This window comes from Procambarus clarkii, chromosome 4 (assembly GCF_040958095.1).
Source record: "Procambarus clarkii isolate CNS0578487 chromosome 4, FALCON_Pclarkii_2.0, whole genome shotgun sequence".
Lineage (NCBI taxonomy): Eukaryota > Metazoa > Arthropoda > Malacostraca > Decapoda > Cambaridae > Procambarus > Procambarus clarkii.
The window spans coordinates 49166004-49179726 of NC_091153.1; positions in this window are offsets into that span (position 1 = coordinate 49166004).

The following is a 13723-nucleotide window of genomic DNA, read 5'->3' on the forward strand; positions in this document are numbered from 1 at the left end:
ACGGCGACGGCGTAGCGTGACTCGTCTCCCTCATCCAGTTGACAACGGTTGTGTTCCTCTTCTCACTTCACTGTCTACATGACGTTTCTGTTCTTCAGTTCCGAATGTGTAGTTCTTCTTCTCCAGCAACCGAGAGTCAGAGCTCTGAGCCGCTCCTCTATCTACAGCACAACGCAACAAGCACTTTTGAAACTCTTATCATCCTCAACATAAACGCGTCTCCCAACATCTGTACTGGTGCAGTCACCGGAGGACTAACCCTTCATGCAAACTGCACCTACTATCAAGAAGAAGAAGAAGTGACAACAAGTGGCCAATTGCTTAAGAGGTGTTTCGGCCATCTTGGGCGCCATTAAACATGGCCACACGTGTCTGGTTTATTGAAAAAAGCAGCTTTGCAAGTTTACTGTGAAACATAAATCTCACCACATCCCATACTAAACAATGTTTTTTTTTCTCCACGACACTTGTAATACTCAATAATATTATATCCCCTCATAGTGTAATTCACTGTCTGCTGACCTTGGCTTATATGGAGCTGTTAGTAATTAAAATGTTTCAACAACGGTGACTGGGCTTAATACAGTGTACCAGTAAATGTATAATAAAGCACGGGGGAATCTGAAAATAAAGGAATTGACGAAGGAACTGGAAGTCAGCCACACGACTTGATAAGGGTCCAAGAGGGACAGATGCGTCATCAATTCCTTCAGTTTCAGACGTGTGGGCTGAGTGTCAACATTTTCAGCCACGTTATTGTGTCGTAGTGTCAGGCCAAGAATTTTGAAGGCGGGAACATGGCACATATACTTGAGTAAATTCCTCCAACAAAATGCCAAAAGTCAGGACTGCCGCCAGACAGTTCAATTATTGATCACGACTGTGGTGAAGGACGTTCTTGACCTCTTATATAAAAGTTACCTAATAGTTGATAAATATATTCAGTAATAGAGAATTCATAATTATAAAGAGCATATAATATGTATCCAGCTGCTTTATTTTTTTTTGCCAGCGTGGACAGATCAGACAGCTTCCACGGTCAGGTGAACAGTGTGTCCCTGTCAGTGTAAGACTATCACGGTCAATAGTCAGTCAGTCTGCCCAAACAGCTTCTACGCTCGGGCGATCATTGTTCTGAATGCCTTTCTGGGAAATCTCTGCGTCTCAAAATTCTATTTTGATCAAACATAAAATCCTCGCGTACTAAGCCTCCAGTTTCCATATGCCCCTTTTACCCTATTACTCTCCCCCATTCTCCCTTTCCCCTCTCCCAATTTCCTTGCACTGCCCTCTCTCCATCCTCGGACGGAAAGATAGATATTTCCATTTATATTATATATATATATATATATATATATATATATATATATATATATATATATATATATATATATATATATATATATATATATATATATTATTAAATATGACCGAAAAAGTAAGATTAATAATTCTAACACGAATTTTCTCAATCTTTCGTACATTTCTTTTCACTGTTGGAGGTAAATCAAAAATCAATTCTCCAAAATTCATTTTTATTTCTAGTCTGACGCGACACGAGCGCGTTTCGTAAAACTTATTACATTTTCAAAGACTTTAGTTTACAAATACACAACTCAATAGAACTTACGCATCTCCGATTTTATATCTACATTTGAGTGAGGTGGAAGGGGTGATGTGGAATTAATCAACACAAGACAGAATAAGAGGTGGTATTAATAGGGTATTAATTTCATCAACACAAGACAGAACAAGAGGTGACATTAATAGGGTATTAATTTCATCAACACAAGACAGAACACGAAACAATGGGTATTGAATAGAAGTGTTTGTAGAAAGCCTATTGGTCCATATTTCTTGATGCTTCTATATTGGAGCGGAGTCTTGAGGTGGGTAGAATATAGTTGTGCAATAATTGGCTGTTGATTGCTGGTGTTGACTTCTTGATGTGTAGTGCCTCGCAAACGTCAAGCCGCCTGCTATTGCTGTATCTATCGATGATTTATGTGTTGTTTACTAGGATTTCTCTGGCGATGGTTTGGTTGTGGGAAGAGATTATATGTTCCTTAATGGAGCCCTGTTGCTTATGCATCGTTAAACGCCTAGAAAGAGATGTTGTTGTCTTGCCTATATACTGGGTTTTTTGGAGCTTACAGTCCCCAAGAGGGCATTTGAAGGCATAGACGACGTTAGTCTCTTTTAAAGCGTTCTGTTTTGTGTCTGGAGAGTTTCTCATGAGTAGGCTGGCCGTTTTTCTGGTTTTATAGTAAATCGTCAGTTGTATCCTCTGATTTTTGTCTGTAGGGATAACGTTTCTATTAACAATATCTTTCAGGACCCTTTCCTCCGTTTTATGAGCTGTGGAAAAGAAGTTCCTGTAAAATAGTCTAATAGGGGGTATAGGTGTTGTGTTAGTTGTCTCTACAGAGGTTGCATGGCTTTTCACTTTCCTTCTTATGATGTCTTCGACGAAACCATTGGAGAAGCCGTTGTTGACTAGGACCTGCCTTACCGTACAGAGTTCTTCTTCGACTTGCTTCCATTCTGAGCTGTGGCTGAGAGCACGGTCGACATATGCGTTAACAACACTCCTCTTGTACCTGTCTGGGCAGTCGCTGTTGGCATTTAGGCACATTCCTATGTTCGTTTCCTTAGTGTAGAAACGTGTAGTACGAGGAACTTAGTGTAGTTCCTCTACACTAAGGAAACGAACATAGGAAGTGGAACATAGGCACCTGTATGGGAATCAGTGGCGCTCTGGGAATGGAGATGGTCGGTTTGCCTGCCATCTGACATGTATGACACTGTTTTACGTACTGTTTGACGCTATTTACCATACCTGGCCAGTAGTAGTCTTGACGAATTCCATGGTAAGTCTTGTTGACTCCGTAGTGGGAGAGTGCTCCGTGGGCCAGGTGTAGAATAGTGGGCCGCAGGCTGGTAGGAATCACAAGTTGTTCGATGTTGGCCCAATCGTCCTCCTCCTTCAGTTTACTGGGTCTATATCTGCGGTAGAGCAAGTCGTTCTCTAAGAAGAACCCAGGAATACTGTCGGGTTGAGTCTCAGCCTGGAAAAACAATGGTGTTAAAGTAAGATCTTCCCTCTGCAACTTATGGAACTCCAACTTGGTCAGATTCGGGGGTAGTTTCTGAGGGTCTTGAGGGACAGCGGTAGCAGTAGAGTCAGCTGGCTGTGGACGTGCGGCTTGTGCACGGGTGGTCACGAGAACCGGAGGAGAAACTTCATCACTCTCTTGAACCTCTGCTGGAACATACGCTAGAATAGGGTTTATTGGCACAGAGTTACACACCTGGGGTTTGTCCATGACGATCAGGTTGGTCGGTTGCAGGTCTTCTGCCAAGTCGTTGCCTAAGAGAAGTTGCACTCCAGGCATGGGAAAAGGCTTTTCCCTGACGGCGACTTGGACTTCTCCGTTCACGTAGGGACAATCCAGGTGGACTCTGGCGAGAGGGTAAGGAGTGGTAGCAGTGAGGTCAGTGATAAAGACAGTTTTTCCGGTGTAGGCGATGTTGGGAACAGCCGACTTCAAGATGATCGATTGAAGAGCCGCTGTGTCCCTCAAGATCTTCAATTTGAAACGTCCCTCCGGATTTGAACCGTTGGCAGAGACAGTTCCAGTATACAGGTGGTTATTGAAAAGAGAAAGATCATTAACATTAACACCAACATTCATCACAGGCTTACCGGACTTAGGAGGAGTTGGTTTGGGTTTCTGTGTGTCAGTGGTTCCTTTGTATTGAGACTTACCACACTTGTCTATGGTATGTCCATAGAGTCTACAATACTTGCAGTACAATTGCGAGCCAGCTTGATCGGTGCTCACTTTCTCGTAACTGTACCACGACTTCTTACTGGAGGATGGTTCTGGTGTCAGCCGGTGGATGAGGCTGTAAGTGTCAGCCGACTTAGCACACTTCAGGTAGTCGGTTTCTTCTTTATCTGCCAAGTATAGACGGACAGGAGGCGGCACACGCCTCAAGAATTCTTCAACTAGCATCAGGTTGACGAGTTCTGTAAAAGTAGAGACATGTGCTGCTTCCAGCCATTTCATAAAATATCTCCGTTTTGTGTTAGCAAACTCGAGGAAGGTAGTGGTACTTGCCTTCAGGTGGTCACGGAATTTCCTTCGATAACTTTCTGTGGAGAGGAGGTAGGCGTCCAACACTGCTTGTTTCAGAGTCTGGTAGTCATTCTCAGACGCCAAAGTACTGAGTGTGACTGCAGCTCTACCTGTAAGATGGACTCTGAGAAGTGTGGCCCATTGGTCGACAGGCCAACTGAGTTGATTAGCAAGGGTTTCAAAGGTGGTGAAAAACACATCAACTTCTGCTTCTACAAAGGATAGCATTAACTTACTTGCATGTGATATATTAAAACTGATGGGAAGATTGGCAGTAGCTTGCTGGCGTTGAGCGAGGTGTGAAGTTTCCAACGTGTATTCTCGTTGACGACACTCTAGAGCAGGGGTCTCCAAACTATGGCCCGCGGGCCACATCCGGCCCGCCACATAATTTCATCCGGCCCTCCAAACAAATCCCTGTGTGGTGGCCTTGAAAAAATAATTATCGTACGAATGGCATCGCAGAATTATTCAAAGCTGGGGCTGCTGACTGGTGGCGCTCAACCCGAGTCAGTTTTCCTCTCTCTCGATAGTGTGACGCACAGATACTAATACTGGTAGGTATGTGTTGTGCATTACAACCAATCAGTTGTGTATAACTGTATATTGTGGGGATGGAGGGCGAGTGGGGCTTCGCTGCTTCCGTTTCAGGGAGCACAAACACTGTACAATATTCTTTTCTCTGTACTTTGACAATGCCTTTATCTTAGTTATACAAAATAGCAATTTCATTTTTTATTCCTCCGGCCCGCATAAATATGGGAAATATATAATGTGGCCCTTACATTGAAAAGTTTGGAGACCCCTGCTCTAGAGCCAGAGTCGCTTGTTGCTGGTCATGTTCGCGTTGCATCTCCAACTCGCGTCGTTTTGTTTCAAGCTGTACTAACTCCCGCTCATGGAGCATTGCAACCTCACGTTCCTGGAGGGCGAGTTCACGTTCGTGTTCTTCTTTCCTCAAGGCAGTTTCACGTTCCTTGAGGGCGAGTTCACGTTCCTTGAGGGCGATTTCTCGTTCGTGTTCTTCCTTTCGTATGGCAGCTGCTCGTTCTTGATGTTCGAGGGCTTCCCTTTGCTGCTCGCGGGCTTCCCTTTGCTGCTCACGTTCAATCTTGGCCAGCTCCAATTTGAGTTTCATCGTTGTCAAATAAGTTTTATCTGCAATATAGTAAGTTTCATGAGTTTCAGAGTCTATCTTACCTTGTTCTAAGAAATGATCCAGCAACAGGTTGTGTATTTCACTCTTGTTGGCTTGGTAGGGAACTGTTAGTTGATACTCATGTGCAAGAGTTTGTAATTCAGCTTTCTTGGCATGACTTAAAGTCCCTATTGCACCTGCTGGATCTGCACGGAAAGCTTGGAGACGAAACATGGTGAAATTAGCAAATAAATGTACAACGAATATACCGTTATATAGTGAATGTCAGAAACAGGACAATGTGGCAACTGGTACCTATCCTGTGGAATCTTTAACAATTAAAGTTAAGTACAAGATGTTAAATGATTAATTTAAATCAAAGGCGCAGGAAATCTTGTACCCGGTACTCATGTAAGAGGATAAGGGCAAGAAAATCCTACTAAACAAATGAAACTGAGTTTCGAAAACAAATGAAACAGTTAATTGCCTCATAAGTAAAATTGGTAGTCCAAGGATGTAGGCATACCTTGCCGAGTCTCTATAGGACATAAGCAAGTTTTTCCTACTGAAATTAATATGATACTTACAGAATTAGCGAACTTTTGTGCTCTGAAAAAGTAAGCTAATTCCCTACCGTTGTATGTATCATCATCTCTGACTGACGTGTAGGGGTGCGAGGTGTCAACTGGTGACGAGAACTGCTGCTGAGGTCCCAATTCAGCAACTAAAGTTCGAGCTAGAGGAACTATGGCCCTCTTTGTCCTCCTACAGTCAGATTGCAGAAGATTAGGTGCACTTGACCCGGGGCAGACCACAGTACCAGGGTACCAATATGATGATCTGTCAAAAATGAGAAATATCCAAGAGACAAAAGATGGTAAACACGAGTAATAACACGGAGGGAGAGATGACCAATTAAGAGTATGACTGCGGCCTACAGTCACCACGTAATCCAAAGTTGTCTCACCTTCACCATATGCTACTCTCGTAATGCACAATACACCGCACCATATAAAAAATGAAATTGAATATGAAAAATAGTAAAAGCTACGTTACCAAAGTTAAATACGCTTACCATAAATTACTACTTGGCACCAGTACCTGAGTGAAGCTCCTAGGACAGGCCCCCCACTTAATATGTGACGGTAACGCATTGGTGTTCGGCTGTTTCAAAAGCTAGGGGTATGGCCTCGTCACATATAGAAACAAAAAATAGAAAATCTGGAACTTCGTCTGTGGTAAGGTAATGGGAAGACACACAAAACTCAAGTAAATTTAACAATGAGATTTTAATTACGTTAGAAAAGTAAAACATTAATAAAATGGACATAAAATTCGAATCATAAAATCAATCAATCAAAGTAATAAGAATAATCAAATGACAAAATGAAAAGTTACATTAAGACAAGTGAGTAATAACAAGTGAACAATATACAATCAGATAATAGGTGCAGGAATATTGGCTTTAAGCTGCCACCTCTCTTAGTACACGTAAGCCAGAGCTTAGTCTAACAACGAGACATGTTAACTTGTTGAAAGCACTGGATATTCTGAGGTCTGTAGGTCGTGTGGCCCCAGACATCAGGTAGTGTGGCGGGTGGAGGGCAGGTGCAACTGGACACTCAGCCAATCAGCGATGAGCAGGCGACGGACAGGTAGTTTGGTGATTCGAGTGGCGGGGGGAGCAGGTGTTCCTGGTGCTGCATACGTTTGCTCTCTGGCAAACCTTGGTGTTGTATTTGTTGGATATTTCTTCCATATTAGTTGTATAGGGATATATATAGCGACGAACTTTGGAGGGAAGAGCAGGCTCAATCTCTTGAAGGAGATTATCGTCACAATATATATATATATAACGCCGTCTATGCCTTCAAATGCCCTCTTGGGGACTGTAAGCTCCAAAAAACCCAGTATATAGGCAAGACAACAACATCTCTTTCTAGGCGTTTAACGATGCATAAGCAACAGGGCTCCATTAAGGAACATATAATCTCTTCCCACAACCAAACCATCGCCAGAGAAGTCCTAGTAAACAACACAGAAATCATCGATAGATACAGCGATAGCAGGCGGCTTGACGTTTGCGAGGCACTACACATCAAGAAGTCAACACCAGCAATCAACAGCCAATTATTGCACAACTATATTCTACCCACCTCAAGACTCCGCTCCAATATAGAAGCATCAAGAAATATGGACCAATAGGCTTTCTACAAACACTTCTATTCAATATCCATTGTTTCGTGTTCTGTCTTGTGTTGATGAAATTAATACCCTATTAATACCATCTTGTTCTGTCTTGTGTTGATGAAATTAATACCCTATTAATGCCACATCTTGTTCTGTCTTGTGTTAATGCCACATCACCCCTTCCACCTCACTCAAAGGTAGATATAAAATCGGAGATGCGTAAGTTCTATTCAGTTGTGTATTTGTGAACTAAAGTCTTTGAAAATGTAATAAGTTTTACAAAACGCGCTCGTGTCGCGTCAGACTAGAAATAAAAATGAATTTTGGAGAATTGATTTTTGATTTACCTCCAACAGTGAAAAGAAATGTACGAAAGATTGAGAAAATTCGTGTTAGAATTATTAATCTTACTTTTTCGGTCATATTTAATAATATATGTCTACAAGAAAGACTGCTACCAAAATATACTAATATATATATATATATATATATATATATATATATATATATATATATATATATATATATATATATATATATATATATAACTGAAAACTCACACCCCAGAAGTGACTCGAACCCATACTCCCAGAAGCAACGCATCTGGTATGTACAAGACGCCTTAATCCACTTGACCATCACGACCGGACAAAATGAGGTGATAGCCGAGGCTATTTGAACCACCCCACCGCCGGCACTCGGATAGTTATCTTGGGCATAGCATTTTACCAAATCACCTCATTCTTTGGGGCAACACGTGAGGAACACAAATGCGAACAAGCCTGAATGGTCCCCAGGACATATGCAACTGAAAACTCACACCCCAGAAGTGACTCGAACCCATACTCCCAGAAGCAACGCATCTGGTATGTACAAGACGCCTTAATCCACTTGACCATCACGACCGGACAAAATGAGGTGATAGCCGAGGCTATTTGAACCACCCCACCGCCGGCACTCGGATAGTTATCTTGGGCATAGCATTTTACCAAATCACCTCATTCTTTGGGGCAACACGTGAGGCCTCAAATAGCCTCGGCTATCACCTCATTTTGTCCGGTCGTGATGGTCAAGTGGATTAAGGCGTCTTGTACATACCAGATGCGTTGCTTTTGGGAGTATGGGTTCGAGTCACTTCTGGGGTGTGAGTTTTCAGTTGCATATGTCCTGGGGACCATTCAGGCTTGTTCGCATTTGTGTTCCTCACGTGTTGCCCCAAAGAATGAGGTGATTTGGTAAAATGCTATGCCCAAGATAACTATCCGAGTGCCGGCGGTGGGGTGGTTCAAATAGCCTCGGCTATCACCTCATTTTGTCCGGTCGTGATGGTCAAGTGGATTAAGGCGTCTTGTACATACCAGATGCGTTGCTTCTGGGAGTATGGGTTCGAGTCACTTCTGGGGTGTGAGTTTTCAGTTGCATATGTCCTGGGGACCATTCAGGCTTGTTCGCATATATATATATATATATATATATATATATATATATATATATATATATATATATATATATATATATATATATATATAATTTATATGCATCCAGTGTCCTCCACCACCTTCCCTACCCCTCAGTACCTCTTCTTTTCGTTATTTTCCCCTTACCCTCGCTGCTAACTACTTGGACTGGTCTGTACGGCGACGGCCTCGCTTATTGCATGGCGACGTTCGATACCTGATGGTTCAAATGAATTGGCGGCACCATTCCTTCCCACCTTCGTATCCCAGATCCTTGCCCTCATTCCCTTTCAAAGGGCTATGACGTCATACTGGTACCTTTACCTTGTAAAAGTGATCATTATCTTACCTTGTAACACTGTTCAATACCTTATCTTGTAACAATGTTCAATACCTTACCTTGTAACACTTTTCAATACCTTACCTTGTAGCAATGTTCAATACCTTACCTTGTAACACTTTTCAATACCTTACCTTGTAACAATGATCAATACCTTACCTTGTAACAATGATCAATACCTTACCTTGTAACAATGATCAATACCTTACTTTGTAGCAATGTTCAATACCTTACCTTGTAAAACTTTTCAATACCTTACCTTGTAACAATGTTCAATACCTTACCTTGTAACACTTTTCAATACCTTACCTTGTAACACCACTTTTCAATACCTTACCTTGTAACAATGATCAATACCTTACCTTGTAACAATGTTCAATAAACACTGTCTTCATTTAATCATATGGAAAGTAATATGCTTCATATTCTTAGTGAGGAATGAGTTTGTTATTTAGCCAGAGTAGAAATTAGTATAATTTGCCATTTCATGTATAAGGGGTGAGGGGGGGGAGGGGCCATGCAGCACGATCCCAAATCGCCTATGACAATCCCCGGAGAAAAGACCAGTCACCTTGCAAAGTTTGGTAAAACTAGCCAAAATACTAATCAAGAAGATGATTGCCATGGCATTAGTCGCCCAATTATTCTAAATTTATACAAATATATATATATATATATATATATATATATATATATATATATATATATATATATATATATATATATATATATATATATATATATATATATATATATATATATATATATATATATATATATAATATTGTGTGCTTGGCACTGAGTACATAAGGGCAGCCTCTAGCCTAGGACAAGCGCACGTGAGTATGGAACAATATTTGAGTTAAACATACTGTGGCATTTAACACCTGCATGTATATTGCCTATAACGTTGCCAAATATATACATTTTTTTTTTATTCTGGCGTATTTTTCTTATACCTCTCAAAACCCGTAGCCACATTTACTCGTAACCTATATTTCAAAAATATTTTTTTTGACTGATTGGGGCCTGATGAACAATGCAGAAATACATTATGCAACCTCGATAAATTCATTTGTGTATCCATTAAACTATTTGGAAACAGATACATTACGCGAGGTAGTTACATTATGGAGGAATTATATCTAGAGTATTGGTTTGCCATATTTTAACACTGACGGGAAGTTAATGACTGCACAACTGCTCCAAATATTGTATACATGCATGGATGGAATATTTATAACGTACCATGGATTTTATTATTGAGAGATTTATTTTTATTCCGGTATTTAAACAGACGCAAACACACACACCAAAAACGTCAAAAAACCAACACTAAGCAACACGAATACAAACGTGTCGAAAACAATTGAAATTATTAAAATATAGAGCTATTTATTGTATTGCCTTTGCACTTGGGTTACTGTTAACAGTAAGTCTTTCCTATTTAATAAATTTGTTTATATAAAGAATTAGTATCATAACGCCGACTCAATGATAAAGAATGAGTCGCAACCTAAAATAATATACGGACATCCTCTGATATGCTCAAAATAGGATTAATTGTTATACCTCGCACGGCATCAACAGTTCCTCCATATTGTCCCTAACCTCGTCTTTCCTCTATTTGGATCTATAAGATTGATGGAGCATGAAAAACGATGAGGATGAAAGAAAACAAGCGTATCAGGGAAGAACAGGGCGTAGCGAAAGTATATTATGGAGTCGACTAGTGTGTATTTTGGAGATGTTATGATATGGGAAAATTCTTGTTTTTTGAGGAAACTACATGACATTATCTCGAGATATTCTTGGTAGGAGGTGATGCATGGCAGAAGAAGCCAGGGTATGATGGGCCTGACAGTAATGTATAGTTGCTAAACATTCTTGTCAAACGTTCGCCCTTCATAGCTTAAACTATCCCCCTTTACTCTGGTACATTTGCGATATAAATTGGTTATTTGTACTTAAATCTAAATTAATTAGTTCTGTTCGAGGTTGGTCGCGAAACGCTTAGGGTTAGCCTCACCCAACTTTGCACCGTGATTCCTGTTAAGTACATGCCCAACAAGGTCGGGTCGGAGTTGGCCTACGTGAAATGACTGCCACTTGATATGGTCCCTGGAAACACACACAGTAATTGTCTGTATTTTCCGCTTGTTACAACTTGTAATAAAGTTGTTACATCTTGGCTTAACGTGTTTATGACGTATTAGAACATTGTTACAACTTGCTATATTGGTTGTTATAACTGGTTAGGCATTAAAATTGTTCGAACGTTATACCAACGTCGTAGTTGCGGTGTGTGTTTGGCGGGGTGCCAGTTGGACCCACACGACAATTCTAGGATTTATAATAATAACTCGGTCCATCCTCCTGTTAGGTAGTACTTATAGTAACGGTGAGGATCATCGTTCATGCATTGACATACAAAGCAATTAGAAAATGGAAGTCGGTACCACTGAATTTGGTAAAACCGGAATTTGTTTTGTATTGATGTTGCAAAGAAAGCTTAAACTAACCTAACTTTCCTAGGCCTAATATGCAATGAGTCCTATTATAGTACATATATCTGCTATACTAGGCCTAGGAATACTTAAGTTTGGTTTTTAGCTTTTTTCGGGCTATAAAGTGAATAGTACCAAATTCTACCTAACTGTCCATTACGTCTATGTACGGTGGTCCACATAGTAACAAAAATGACTATCTAAACAGGAGGATGAGTTGTAATAACAGAAGTCGGGATTATGTTTACCCCTTTTAGTTTAATAACATTACAAACATTCAAATGGAATACGGGAAAATTACATTTACAAATAGGCTAAAATATAATCATTATTTTATTTAACATCATTCAGATATCTGCACATGCCCCAGCAGCACGTAATATATCTCTTAAATATACTTGCAGGCTTTTACGCAGTCTTTGTTGTTCACGGCTGGGCTGTTTGTTATGCAGCTCAACTCGTGACACGTGCAACTAAGAAATAGGAATTGGGTAGATTGTTGGAATTTACTAGATATGTTAATTACGTTACCATCATTATCAAGTGTGAGTTTACATGTCATCGAGGGAAGATAACTCTTCATCTATCAGGTAACTAATTAATTGTTTAGCATTTCTCCACAATAGAAAAAAATAATTATCCCCAAAAAATATATGTAAATAAATATAAGGGATTTAGACTTAAAACAAGGTACTGGAACAGGTTAAGTTTTCGGTAAAATGTAATGTGAACTTGTTGCGTCCGATGTTTGTATTGCCCAAACGTTGAAATATTAGGTAAACAAGCCCAATTAAGCATTATGGCGTGGTCAAACCAGTCTTTCGTTATGACAATTTGGTACATTTTTCATTAACTTGTGGCATTTAAGAAAAATTATTCTGTCTGGGATAGCATGGAACCTTCCCTTACCTAGTTATTACACGCATAAGTCCTCCCTCTTTGGTCAGATGAAAGAAGGCTTTCATCCCCTGGTCACGGAATATATTGAAGATATTAGATTAGGCATGGGACACCAGCAATAAAACTTCCCTTGATCACAGGATAATGAAAACCTCCCTGTCCTTGCCCTAAGCCCTTTTTCCTGGTCATCCGAGGCCTTAAGTCATTATTTGCTTTTGATACTTCTATTGATTATCAAGTTAGGCAAATACCGTTGTTGTTGTTGTAGATTCAGCTACTCCGAACAAAAAGTACCAAGTAGCACGGGTTATGGTGAGCCCGTAGTGGACTTATGGAAATACCTTTTCTGTTAGTTTCCTTCCGGCCAATAAAACGGAAAGAAATCAGGAGGTTCAAAAGAATACACAAGTAGGGAGAAAGTTTAGCCTGGCCACTCGTGATGTTGGGTGTGCAGGAAAGCTGAAGTTGTCCTCAGGCGTTTCCAGTAAATTACAAACTTCTCGTGGTTTTTGTAGTTGCTAAACATTTATACATACTCATAATTCAGTGTGTTTACGCAAGTGTATTACATGCTTTTGAACATTTCGCAACTTGCTTTAACTTTGACTCAAAATTCAGTTAGTTGACTAGGGATGGAGGGGAGTTTTTAGGAGAACTTTTATGTGAATTTTCAATTAATAATTATCAACATTATACAGGCAAGACAACCACGTCTCTTTCTAGGCGATTAACAATGCAAAAACAACAAGGCTCCATCAAGGAACATATAATCTCTTCTCACAACCAGACCATCACCAGAGAAATCTTTACAAGCAACACAGATATCATTGATAGATACAGCGACAGCAGGAGACTCGACATCAGCGAGACACTACACATCAAAAAGTCAACACCAGCAATCAACAGCCAATTAACACATAACTATATTCTACCCACTTCAAGACCCCGAACCAACATAGAAGCTGCAAGAGATAATATGGGCCAATAAGCCTTCTGTAGTTACTTTCATTCTTATGTTTTCATACCCAATTTATACCCACCTCACCCAA